This window comes from Erinaceus europaeus, chromosome 20, assembly GCF_950295315.1.
Source record: "Erinaceus europaeus chromosome 20, mEriEur2.1, whole genome shotgun sequence".
NCBI classification, from domain to species: domain Eukaryota; kingdom Metazoa; phylum Chordata; class Mammalia; order Eulipotyphla; family Erinaceidae; genus Erinaceus; species Erinaceus europaeus.
The window spans coordinates 28397737-28411186 of record NC_080181.1 but is presented as its reverse complement, the minus strand read 5'-3'; the positions used below and the strand labels follow the sequence as shown (position 1 = coordinate 28411186).

The window sequence follows — 13450 nt, the reverse complement described above, 5'->3', positions numbered from 1 at the left end:
GCCAGAAGATATAGTAGAAGTAAAAAACAAGAGATATTTTGAGAAATGTAGCAAGAAGATGAACCCAAGAGATTCTACATCTAAATAATTCTAGTATCAGAATTACTTGGAATATTGTTTTTAGATTTAGATAAAAAGTCTTTAAAGTGCTTAGAGCAATGACTGTAAAAAATCCAACATCAACTAATGGCATCATAAGATATCAGAACATGATATCTTACAAATTCCTACCCCTACAAACTCCTGGTGGTTTAATCTAAATACCAGGTGTCAAAACCAGAGTAGTAGGGGCTGGGCCGGAGCGCAGCGGGTTAAGCACACGTGGTGCAAAGAGCAAGGAACAGCGTAAGGGTCCTGGTTTGAGCCCCTGGCTCGCCACCTGCACTGAAGTCGCTTCAGAGGCGGTGAAGCAGGTCTGTCTGTCTTTCTCTTGCTCTCTGTCTTCCCCTCCTCTCTCCATTTCTCTCTGTCCTATCCAAAAAAAAAAAAAAAAGTGTGGCATCGGCTTCTGCCACACTGTCAAAAATAAATAAATAAATGTACCAGGAAGATAACATAAATAAATAAAGATAATTTTATAAAGTCTATTAGATGGGGCTTCCAAGAAAACTTTATTATTACTACAGAGTAAGGACAGGCTCCAGGACAGCTCAAGTATATGCCTTCTGCCTTTCTTAGAGGAATGGCCTGCCTTTCAAGGAGGCCAGAAGCTGTTGACTAGGGATGGAGATGCAGGAAAACAGACCCTCTCATGGGGGAAAACCAAACTCTTTATTTAGAACAGCATTGTCCCCACCCCCACTCTATGTATCTCTTTCTTTCCCATTAAAATAAAATATATTTTAAGTTAAAAAAAGGAGGACTTTTCAGTTTGATGTAGTCCCATTGGTTTATGAAAAAAAAAAAGCAGTTGTTTCACAAAGTTTAAGAAAATCACACTGAAAAATGTGATTGGGGCTGGAGAGACAGCATAATGGTTATGCAATTGGCTTTCATTCCTGAAGCCCTGAGGTCTCAGGTTCAGTCCCCTGTACACCTTAAGCCAGAGCTGAGCAGTGCTCTGGTCTTTCTCTCTGTATTTCTCTCATTAAGTGTGTGTGTGTGTGTGTGTGTGTGTGTGTGTGTGTGTGTGCGTGTGTGTGTGTGTATCAATAACAACAGTAATGTAATATTTTATGGGGGGCTGGGCTTCAGTGCACCTGGCTGAGTGCACATATTATCATGAGCAAGGGTCAAGGGTCCAGACCCTGGTTTCCACTTGCAGAAGAAAAGTTTCATGAGCTGTGATGTGGTACTCATGTCACTCAGTCTCTTTTTCTCTATCCACCTTCTCTCTCAATTTCTTTCTGTCCTAAAGAAAAAATAAAAATAAAAAACCAAACAAAAACAGCACTGTCCTCTAGCTCTCTGTTACTTCCAGCTGACCAGCTGAATGAAGCTCTAGTCACATCTCACTTGTTCGAATGCCTACGCGATACATAAAGAGTGCAGTTAGCTGAGAGACTGCGACAGGTACTGTGCCAGGAACCATACAGTGGCCCAGACAGACAAGGTTCTGTCTTTCGTGGAGCATTAGAACAGTGAGAATAATCCACATGTTGTTGGGTTGGTGAAATATTTCACCTGGATAGTGAGTGCACTGCTTTGCCATATGTTCCATGCAGAAAGCTTTGGTATTGTGGTCTCTCATTATCTTAAAAATAAATAGGGAGTCGGGCGGTAGCGCAGCGGGTTAAGCCGCAGGTGGCGCAAAGCACAACTACCCGCGTAAGGATCCTGGTTCGAGCCCCTGGCTCCCCACCTTTAGGGGAGTCGCTTCACTGGCGGTGAAGCAGGTATGTAGGTGTCTGTCTTTCTCTCCCCCTCTCTCCATTTTTCTCTGTCCTATCTAACAATGACAACATCAGTCACAACAATAACAACAACAACAATAAAAAACAAGGGCAACAAAAGGGAAAATAAATAAAATAAAATAAATTTATAGAAAATAAAAAATAAATACACAAGTAGAACCTGAACTGGAGTTGGCATATTGCACCAAAGTAAAAGACTCGAGTGGGTGGTGGTGGTGGGGGGGAGAGTACGGGTCCAAAAAGGATGACAGAGGACCTAGTGGGGGTTGTATTGTTATTTGGAAAACTGGGAAATGTTATGCATGTACAGACTATTGTATTTACTGTTGAATGTAAAGAATTAATTTCCCAATAAAGAAATAAAAAATAAGTAAGTAAATAAATAAATAAATATTTGAATACAGGACTCAGGGAGCTGTAGGTTTTTTTGGTCACTCCCCACCCCTTGCTTCAGTAGAACAAATACAAAGAAAACACTTGATTTCTGTATCTAAGAAACTCACATAGGACCATATGCCAGAAAGAACAACAGCTTGAACACTGAAAGGCCTAGGCTTCAGCTTAGTAGAGTGGAGGAAATAACAGAGGGTGTTGGCATAATTTTTCCTGTGTCTACTTTTCTTCTCAGAAAAACACAAAGACTGGGTTTATTGATTGATTGATTGATTGATTGCTTCCAGGGTTATCACTGGGGCTCGGTGCCTGCACTACAAATCCACTGCTCCTGGAGGCCACTTTTCCCATTTTGTTGCCCTTGTTGTCGTCATTATTATTGTTGTCATTGCTGTCGTCGTTGTTGGATAGGACAGAGAGAAATGGAGAGAAGAGGGGAAGACAGAGGGAGAGAAAGATAGACACCTACAGACCTGCGTCACTACCTGTGAAGTGACACCCCCCACACACACACAGGTGGGGAGCTGAGGGCTTGAACCGAGATCCTTAGGCCGGTCCTTGTGCTTCGCTCCATGTGTGCTTAACCCACTGCGCTACCACCTGACACCCCCTCCTTTTAAGGCATGGTCTGGGAGGTGGCACAGTGGATAAAGCATTGGCCTCTCAATCACAAGGTCCTGAGTTCAATCCCTGGCGGTATCTGTCCCAGAATGATGCTCTGGCGCCATCTCTCTCTCTCTCTCTCTCTCTCTCTCTCTCTCTCATTAATAAAAATAAAATCTTTTTCTGAAAGTGATTAAAAATAAATGTTTTAAGGTTATCCTAAGCTTTAAAATATGCTGAGAGTATACTGAACAAAGATGAGCACAAAAGCTACCCACTACAAATATTTTTTAAAATATGTATTTTATTATTTTGGATAGAGACAGAGAAATTGAGAGAGAAGGGAGGTGGCAAGGAATGAAGGGTGGTGGAAAGGGAGGAAGGGAAGGACACCTTCAGCCCTGCTTCACCGTTTGTGAAGCTTTTCCCTTGCAGGTGGGGACCAAGGACTTGAACCTGGGTCCTGGAGCATGGTAATGAGTTCATACTTCCAGGTGTACAACACCTGGCCCCCAGAATGTATTTTTAAAATTTTATCTATTAATAAGGGGGAGAGGGAGAGAGAGGGAGCAGGAGGGGAGGTGGAGAGAGAGGGGGATGGAGAGGGAGAGGGAGGAAGGGGGAGAGAGAGAGAGAGGAAGAGAGAGAGAGGGTGAGTCTGGTCTGTGGGATTCCAGGGATTGATTTTAGGGCTTCAGACTTGAGAGTCCAATTTTCCATCTAATACACCACATCCCAGGCTGCCCTTTAATCAGAATATTTCTAAATTGAGATTATAATGACCCAGGTCATAGAATATTAAGTAAAATGCTCAGGAAAAACAAGTAACATTGAACTCTCCACCCCAAAACTAAACAAAGAAACGTCCTGGAAGGAACTGTGGCATTATAGGAGAAGGTGTGATGTGATTCCTGGTGGTATCTCCACATCTCTAAATGCCAGTTTCTGACTTGGGAAATAGAATTATTACTGTTACCTCACAATGACACTTAGAGAAATCATCTTGTCATTTGTGACTCCCCAAGGTGACTCAGGAGATGATGACAATAGTCATCAAGGCATTGGCAATCATTTTAAACACTGAAATCTCCCAAGGGAAATAAATATATGAATGTTCTTCAACATCTTCTTTATTTATTTATTTATTTAATATTTTAGTGAGAGAGTTACAGAGGGAACGATACAGAGAGAGAACAGAGCACTGCTCAGCTCTGGCTTATGGTGGTGCTGGAACCTCAGAGCCTCAGACACAAAAGTCTTTGCTGAGGGGGGCCGGGCAGTAGTAGCACAGTGGGTTAAGTGCACATGGTGCAAAGCGCAAGGACTGTTGTAAGGACCCCAGTTCGAGCCCGGGCTCCCCACCTGCAGGGGGTGGATCACGTCACAAGCGGTGAAGCAGGTCTGCAGGTGTCTATCTTTCTCTACCCTCCACGGTCTTCCCCTCCTCTCTCAGTTTCTCTCTATTCTATCCAATGACAGTAATAACAACAATAATAACAACAACAACAACGATAAACAACATGGCCAACAAAAGGGAAAAAATAGCCTCCAGGAGCAGTGGATTCATAGTGCAGGCACTGAGTCCCAGCAATAACCCTGGAGGGGAAAAAAAAAAAGTCTTTACAGAACCATTATGCTGTCTCCTTCACCCATTTTTCAGCACCTTAAGTACTAGAAACAGGCAGGGATAGTACAATCCAGAAAGACAGCAAGCAGAAAGTAAGTCTTCCCCAACGTCAAGGTGTGTGTGTGTGGGGGGGGGGGTTTGTCTATAAGAGGTTTTTTTTTGTGTCCTCTTTCCCATTTGTTCATCGTTAGCCAGTTCGTATTTGTGTAGGCTGACGCTGGCGTGTTTCCATAGCTTCAGTTTATGTCTTCAACACACAGGGCTAAAAGATCTCTTGAGTTGCCCTCTCTCATTTTTTTTTTTTTGTACACACAACAGTAAAGGGAACAAAAACAATTACAATTCGAATCACTCCTAGCCACAGGAGAGGGCTAGCCAGTTGCAAAGGAAGCTGAGTTTAAAGCAGCCTGGGAACTGGGATACCTGTGGCCTGTAGTTCATGGTCAATCTTATGTGGTGGTGGGTGAGTCCCCTCGTTTTTCACTTTCTCACTTGTTGGTAGTAACACATGTGGATTTGAGTCTGGTGTCCACCCCGCACCCATTGGGTGATGATACACAGTGGTGATATCTGTTCTCTCACCTACAATTATAAAATGTTTCACAATCAACATGAACTTTGACCGTGGGTAGGTGCGGTGTAATGGCTTCCCCCCCCCCCCCCCCCCCGTGGCTTGGTGCCTGCACTATGAATCCTCTGCTCCTGACTTTTTTAAAAAATTATTTATTTTCCCTGTTGTTGCCCTTGATGTTTCTTTTATTGTTGCTGTATTATTGTTGTTGTTGTTATTGATGTCGTTGTTGTTAGATAGGACAGAGAGAAATGGAGAGAGGAAGGGAAGACAGAGAGGGGGAGAGAAAGATAGACACCTGCAGACCTGCTTCACCGCCTGTGAAGCGACTCCCCTGCAGGTGGGGAGCTGGGGGCTTGAACTGGGAGCCTTACGCCGGTCCCTGCGCTTTGCGCCGTGCACTTAACCCTACTCCCGACTTTATCCATTTTTAATAAGCAGATGAATTTGAGGAAAAGAGACAGTCCTTTGATTACAGTCAATACTCTAGATTGCATCTGTACTTTGACCAGTTGAATTGATAATTTGACTGACCAGGAGATAAGAGAACAATCTTTCTTTGATTCTCTTTCTTTTCTCTTTTTCCTTCTTCCCTTCCTTCCTCCCTTTTCTTTTCTTTTTTAAACTGCCATCAGAGCTATTACTGGGGCTACTTGCCAGTGCTACAAACCCACTACTCCCAGCAGCAACCCCCCCCCATTTTATTGGGTAGGACAAACAGAAATTGAGAGGGGAAGGAGAAAGAGAGGGAAAGAGAAAGATAGACAGACCTGCTTTGTTACTTCTGAAGCTTCCTCCCTGTAGGTGGGGAGCGGGGGCTCAAACCTAGGTGGTTGTGCTTGGTAATGTGTGAGCTCAACTGGGTGCACCTCTTTTCTTTTTTTCTTTCCTGTATTTCTTCTCTTCGTCGCTCTTTGCCAAATATTAATTCAGTGTCACTTTCGAAGGTTAGACAAGAAATACTGGGGGTTGGGCAGTAGCTCAAGGACTGGCGTAAGGATCCTGGTTGGAGCCCCCGGCTCCCCACCTGCAGGGGAGTCACTTCACAGGCGGTGAAGCAGGTCTGCAGGTGTCTATCTTTCTCTCCCCCTCTCTGTCTTCCCCTCCTCTCTCCATTTCTCTCTGTCCTATCCAACAGTGAACGACATCAACAACAATAATAACCACAAGGCTACAACAACGAGAGAGACAAGGTGGGGGGGAACAGCCTCCAGAAGCAGTGGATTCATGGTGCAGGCACTGAGGCCCAGCAATAGTCTTGGAGGCAAAACAAATAATAATAATAAAAATAAAAAAATAATGAAAAAATACAAGCAAGGTCATATTGAGGAAGAGACAGAATGACTGATGCCAGACCTGAGGTTCAATAGCTCGCCAAACAACCAACCACTCTTTCCTGGAGAGAGGGTAGAGCCCTGGAACATAAGGGGGTCAATGTGCAATGTGAGATAAGAAAGTGGTAGTTTCCCTTTCCCATGGAATAAAGGAGAAGAAAGCAGAGTCCTTTCATACTGGTACATAATACCAGAACAAACTGCGCATCCAGAAATAATGCCTCGCCATGGGGGAGGGTAGATAGCGTAATGGTTATGCAAATAGATTCTCATGTTTGAGGCTCCAAAGTCCCAGGTTCAACCCGCCCCCCCCCCCACCATAAACCAGAGCTGAACAGTGCTGTGGTTTAAAAAAAAAAAAAATCCAGAAATAATGCCTCGCCCTATTTATGTCAGGCATGCTCCTGGCTCCTGTGAAACCAAGAAACTGTAGTCAGCAAGACCTTCATATCTGTTCCATATCTTTCCCAGAAGTTCTAGGACTAGAGAGGATAGCAATATCACTGTTTTTTTTTCCTTTTTGTTGCCCTTGTTGTTTATCGGTGGTGGTGTTACTATTATCGCTGTTACTATTATTGTTGTCATTGTTGGATAGGACAGAGAGAAATGGAGAGAGGAGGGGAAGACAGAGAGGGGGAGAGAAAGACAGACACCTGCAGACCTGCTTCACCGCCTGTGAAGCGACTCCCCTGCAGGTGGGGAGCCGGGGGCTCGAACCGGGATCCTTACTTCAGTCCTTGCGCTTTGCGCCACATGTGCTTAACCCGCTGCACTACTGCCTGGCCCCAATATCACTGTTTTTAAAACATTTATTTTATTGGATGGAACAGAGAGAAATTGATAGGGAAAGGGATGGAAAGGGAGAGAGAAAGGGAGAGGGAGAGGGAGAGGGAGAGGGAGAGACACACCTAAGGCACTGCTCCACCACTCATGAAGCTTTCCCCATAACAGGTGGGGCCTGGGGGCTTGAACCCAGGACCTTGCACGTGATAACATATGCACTTAACCAGGTGGGTCACCACCCAGCCTTTACAACACTACTTTAAAAAAATTATTTTATTAAAGGCGCTGGGTGGTACTGCATTGGTAGAGCACCCATATTATAAAGCACAAGGACCCCGGTTCAAACCCACAACTGCAGGGGAGGAACTTGATGAGCAATGAAGCAGTGCTGTAGGTGTGTCTCTTCTATTTCCCCCTTCCCTCTCAATTTCTGTTTCTATCCAAAATAAATTAATAAGTAAAATATTTTTTAAAAAGATTTTATTTACTTCAATGAGAGATACAGAAAGAGAGACCAGTACACAGATCAACTCTGGCTTACTGGTGGTACCAGGGGAATTGAACTTGGGACCTTAGAGCTTCAGGCATGAACGTTGTTTGCAGAACCAATATTCTGTCTCCCTAAACCCACGATGCCACAGTTAAACTGATAAATGCCCCACTCTTGAAGAACTAAATGTGAATCAACTGCACATCTCACCTGTATCATATTTGGTTAAAAGTAGCACGGCACACTGATCTGTCATTCTGTTGCCAAAATAAAGAGCCCACAAAACTCAGCAATTGCCCCATTAAAAATGGTCCAGAAGGGGGGGCTGGGCGGTATCACATCGGGTTAAGCGCACATGGTGTGAAGCTCAAGGACTGGTGTAAGGATCTGGGTTCCAAACCCTTGGCTTCCCACCTACAGGGGGGTTGCTTTACAAGCGGTGAAGCAGGTCTGCAGGTATCTATCTTTCTCTCCCCCTCTATTTTCCCCTCCTCTCTCGTTTTCTCTCTGTCCTATCCAACAACAACAGCAGCAATAATGACAATAATAACAATAACAACAATAAACAACAAGGGCAACAAAAGAGAAAAAACAGCCTCCAGGAGCAGTGGATTTGTAGTGTAGGCACTGAGCCCCAGAAATAACCCTGGAGGCAAAAAAAAAAAAACAACAACCTCTATTTCCTATTCAATAAAAATGAAAAATGACCACCAGGAGCAGTGGATTCATAGTGCCAGTAAGGAGCCCCAGAGATAACCCTGGAGGCAAAAGAAATAAATAAATGAATAATAAGTCTTCTCTGTCTGAGCCTTTGAGATCCTAGGTTTAGTCTCCAGTACCACCATAAGCCAGAGCTGAGCAGTACTCTGCTCTCTCTCTCTTAAAAATAAACAACAAAAAGTTCTGCACATTTCTGATGAACATCACTCAGTAAAATGAATGGACAGAGACGCAGGGAAAGGTGTGGGACTTCTAGCAGAGGCTTGGGTCTACAGATGCCCAGCCCTCTGTTCCCCTCAACATGTTTCCCTTACTGATCCAGGAGTCTAACATTTGACCTGGCACATCTCTTCCGAGGTTCCCCAGCCAGCGCCACCTACAACTAATTACCTTTAGGTTCAACTGAAACTTGTCCAGCCACTAGTGCCAATTTTGCTCCCCTGGTCCTCCTGCCAGTAAGAGGAAACCACGCAGTGGGGGTGGGTGAGTGTTTAATCAATCATTTGCTTATTAGATTTCAGGCTTCCTGGTCAAAGGGGAGTGTCTGGTTCATGTGCTGAAGTTCTGGCTAAGGAGGAGGAAGCCCCTGCCTCAGCGTCTGGGGGATGGACTGCAACAGCTCTGGGCCCTTGGGGCAGACCCAAGCCGCTCAGACAGGTGGGGTGCCCTCAGAAGCCCAGCTGCGGAGCTCCCCAGCCAGCCCCTCTCAACTTGCTCCCTCATTGGCCGGAGTCGCGGAACATTGGGGGGCCAGGCTGCAAGCTCCTGGGCGCGGGTGGGAATCAAGGGGTGCACCTATACGCAGGACCGGGGGGGGGGGTCCCAGGTAAGTTCCCCAACACGTGGCTCTCCAGCCCCCAGGGCCTCCGCCTGCCCGAGGCTCCCTCCCGGGTCGGATGCTCTCCCCTTCGGTCCTCTCTCACGGCCCCTGCCCAGCGCCCAGCCAGTGCGGGCTCCTTCCAGATGCGAGCCCCCTCCTGGCAGAATCCCCCTTCTTCCCAGTCGAGCGCCCCTCGTGTTGGTCGGAACCTCTCCGGCTCTGACACCCCCCCCCCCACCAGGCGCAACTGCGCGGGGCGTGCACCCCCTACCTGCAGAGGCTCCAGTCCCATGCGCCGAACCTCCAGAGTCATTCTGGGTTCAGCCGCCGCCCAGCAGGTACTGCCACCCCGCCCCTCGCAGACCGCACCCCGGCCCTCCCCGCCCGTCACCTTCTGCTTAAGTGGCCGCTGTCACAGTCACTCCCTCAGGTGTGCGCCCCGCCAGGGACCGCCCCACCCCCACCCGCCATCGTGCCCGCGGGGATCAAGCCCTCCTGGGATGCCCAGTGGGTGCAGGGCATAGGGGCTGCTCACTCAGCTGAGCCAATACACTGAATTGGTCACGCCTCAACCACCCCCCTCCCCCCCACCCCCGGAAATGAAAGCTCTGTGCCATCCTCTAGTGGACCAGAATCCAGTTTTCTGGTTATAGTTTGGTGTCATAGATGCTCACTCTGCCAACTGTGAGTGAGATCAAGCTACCAAAGAAACCGATCCTTTAAAAAAATATAACATGACATAACATGCTACAGACAGAGAAATCCAGAGGGAAGGAGAGACAGAGAGACACCTACAGCACTGCTTCACCCTTTGTAGCTTCCTCTCTGCAGGTGGGGATGGGAGGCTTGAACCTAGGTTCTTATGCATAATAACATGGGCTTGCAACTGGATATGTCACCACCCAGCTCCTTATTTACTTTTTAATCTGATAGAAGAAAAGTGAGAGAGAAAAGGAGACAGGGAGAGAGAGACACACCTGCAGTCGTGCCTCAAGGCTCAGTGAACTTCCTACATCCCAACCTCACCAGTAGGTATACCGGGCTTGAGGGTTTGAGTCCAGGTCCTTGCAAAAATTAATGTATGCACCCACAGGGTGTGTTACAGCCTACACCCGCCCTATATATGTAAATTTGTTCTATTCCAATGATTGAGAGAGATACAGAAGGAAAAATATGGAGACAGAATTGACCAGAGGGGGCTGGGTGGTGTCGTACCTGGTTAAGCACACGTTACAATGCACAAAGACCCAGGTTCAAGCCCCCACCTGCAGGGGGAAAGCTTTGCCAGTGGTGAAACAGTGCTGCAGGGGTCTGTTTCTCTGTCTCTCTCTCTCTCTTTATCTCCCCCTTCCCTCTCAATTTCTGGCTGTCTCTATCCAATAAAGAAAGAAAGAAAGATATAGATAGATGGTGGTATGGATTTGACTAGAGCACTGCTCAGCTCTGACTTGTGGTGCTGCAGGGGATTGAACCTGGGACCTGGGAGCTCAGGCATGACAGTCTGTTGTTTTCGACGGGCTGGCTTCACGGGCAGGTAACAGACGACCAGGGGACTCATGGCTGGGTTGTACGCAGTATCTCTTTATTCATGCAGGACGCAGCGCAATCTATACCAAGCTAAGCTAAACTAAAAACTACAAACAATCTTGTCCTTATAAATATACTAGCCCAGTAGGGTGGGAACAGGATGCAACGCAGAGAGGGTGGAGAGAAAAGTGACTGGTGAAAATCAGGGTATGACAAGGAGAGGGGGCGGAGCAGGCAAGAATTCTACCACTGAACCACCAATGCCCTGGAGGGAGGGTGGTGCTTGTTAACAGAGGTTATGTAAATAGAATACAGTGTTATGTAAATAGAATGCAGTGTTAAGCAGGGGAGATTAAACCAAATGAAACAGAAGGGGTTTTTAGAAGCATACCAACAACAGTCTTTTTGCATAATCACTATGCTGTCTCCCCAGCCCTTATTTGCTCTATTTTAATGAGAGAGATGTGTGAGAGATAGGGATGGAGGGAGGGAGAGAGAGACAGACAGAGAGACAGAGGGGGTTGTGGTGGCACACCTGGTTGAGCACACATGTTACAATGCTCAAGGACTGAAGTTTGAGCCCCTGGTCCCCACTTGCAGGAGGAAAGTTTCTGAGTGGTAAAGCATGGCTGAAGGTCTATCTATCTGTCTCCCTTACCCTCTCGATTTCCAGCTGTCCCTATCTAATAAATGTAATAAAAAAGTTTAAGGGAGTCGGGCTGTAACGCAGCTGGTTAAGCGCAGGTGGCGCAAAGCACAAGGACCAGCATAAGGATACCGGTTCGAACCCCGGCTCCCCACCTGCAGGAGTCGCTTCACAGGTGGTGAAGCAGGTCTGCAGGTGTCTATCTTTCTCTCCTCCTCTCTGTCTTCCCCTCCTCTCTCCATTTCTCTCTGTCCTATCCAACAACGACAACAACAATAATAACTACAACAATAAAACAACAAGGGCAACAAAAGGGAAAAAATAAATAAAATAAATATTTAAAAAAAAAGTTTAAGAGAGTGGGGGCAGCAGAGCACTGCTCAGCTCTGGTTTATAGGGGTGTGTGGGGTTGAACTGGAGATCGAGGGAGTTAGGAAATGCACTTTTTTCTTTTTTTAAATTTTTTTAAATATTTATTTATTTTCCCTTTTGTTGCCCTTGTTTTTCATTGTTGTAGTTATTATGTTGTTGCTATTAATGTCATTGTTAGGTAGGACAGAGAGAAGTGGAGAGGGGAGGGAAAGACAGAGAGAAAGATAGACACCTGCAGACCTGATTCACCACCTGTGAAGCGACTCCCCTGCAGGTGGGGAGCGGAGGGCTCAAATCAGGATCCTTGCTGATCCTTGGGCTTTGCCCCAAGTGCGCTTAACCCGCAGCACTACAGCTGACTTCAGGAATGCACTCTTTTCCTTGTCATTTGAAAGCCTAGGTTTCTCACCCTGTCAATTGTCCTTCATCCCCTGCAGTAGTTAAAAAAATGCAAGAGCTAGGCTTCCTCTCAGATCTGCAGATCAGAAAGCCCTGGGGTGGACAGGAGCCCTGGCTAATGTATTTACTAAAAGCTCTGGAAGCAGGAGGGAGGTGGGAAGGCTTCCTGGAAGAGATGACTTACTTAGCTTCTAAAAAATAGGCAAAGGATTTACACTAGCAGGTAGGAATCTCAAGCATAGCTCCTACCTATCAAATAGCTTTTCTTTTCTGTATAGTCAAAGCATAACACGTCTCAGTAAACCTCAGGAAGTAGGACAGAGTGAATGAGGCCTGGTAGAAAGCAGCAGTGATGTGCTCTCAGTTGAAAGATTAATTGCTGTCACACTTCTGCAGGACAATGCACCGGGGGAGCTTGGAAAGTGACTCTCTACTTGAGAATTAAACTACCACACTTCACCCTAGTACTCACACTTCCTCTCTCTCTCCCTCCCTTCCTCCCTCCTTCTAGAGCACTGCTCAGCTCTGGCAAATGGAGGTGTGGGGGACTGAGCAGTGGGACCTTAGAGCCTCAGGCAAGAGAGTCTTTTTTTTTTTTTTGTATAATAATATGCTACTTCCCCAGCTCCCCAAGCCCCCCTTGCAATAGTTAATAAGGCGAAGTCTCAGATCCCTAGTAACTTGTTACCTGGGAAAAACTGTTGCCTATAACTAGGTTCCCTACTATGGTCAGACTTTCCTTCCAGTAATCTTTTCAGGCTGTGAACCTTTTCCTTTATGGCTATGAAGGTTACACATTATAAACGAGTAGGTAGGCTCTTAATTGTAGTTACTGGTGGACAGAAATACCTCTGGACACTGAAAAGTTAGAACTAAGAAAAAAATCATCACTGCCTCAGATGATAACATCCAAATGTTTTTGCACAAACCGGTTGTCAAAAATAAGCTTGACCATCTTTACTTGTTTATTGTTGCTCATATTTTATTTGTGATTAATAGTGGATTACAGGATGGTAAGATTACAGGCATAGTTCCACGCCATACTCACCACCCAAAGTTCTTTGCTCCTAGCCTCCTAGCCTCCCAGTGATAACCATCATAGAGACTGTTTGCTTCTTTATTTATTTTTTAAATTCAGGAGTCCACCTATGAGTGAAACTGTTGACAGACAGGAAGTACCTGGAGGGTACCGCCCAGGAAATGGGAGTGGTAACAAGTATGGCTTGGAGAGGTGAGGGTTTGGGTGTTAGAAGCTAGACTTGTAGGCGTGGCCCCCTCTCTGCTAGGTGAGTGCCCCGCCAACATGTAAGAG

The 13450-nt window shown here is 46.2% G+C and overlaps 1 protein-coding gene across 2 annotated transcripts in view; it reads right to left on the bottom strand.

The window, feature by feature from the left end:
* Positions 1 to 9563, bottom strand: part of TMEM45B (transmembrane protein 45B) — a 32255-nt gene extending 22692 nt beyond the window's left edge. Inside the window, exon 1 of one of the 2 annotated variants that reach the window (XM_007539530.3) lies at positions 9466 to 9563. The gene's annotated coding sequence lies outside the window, so the exon portion shown is untranslated. Of the gene's footprint in view, positions 1 to 8764; positions 8815 to 9465 lie in introns of those variants that run through there. The other variant, XM_060180179.1, reaches the window with a different exon arrangement.
* Positions 9564 to 13450: the final 3887 nt, after the last annotated feature.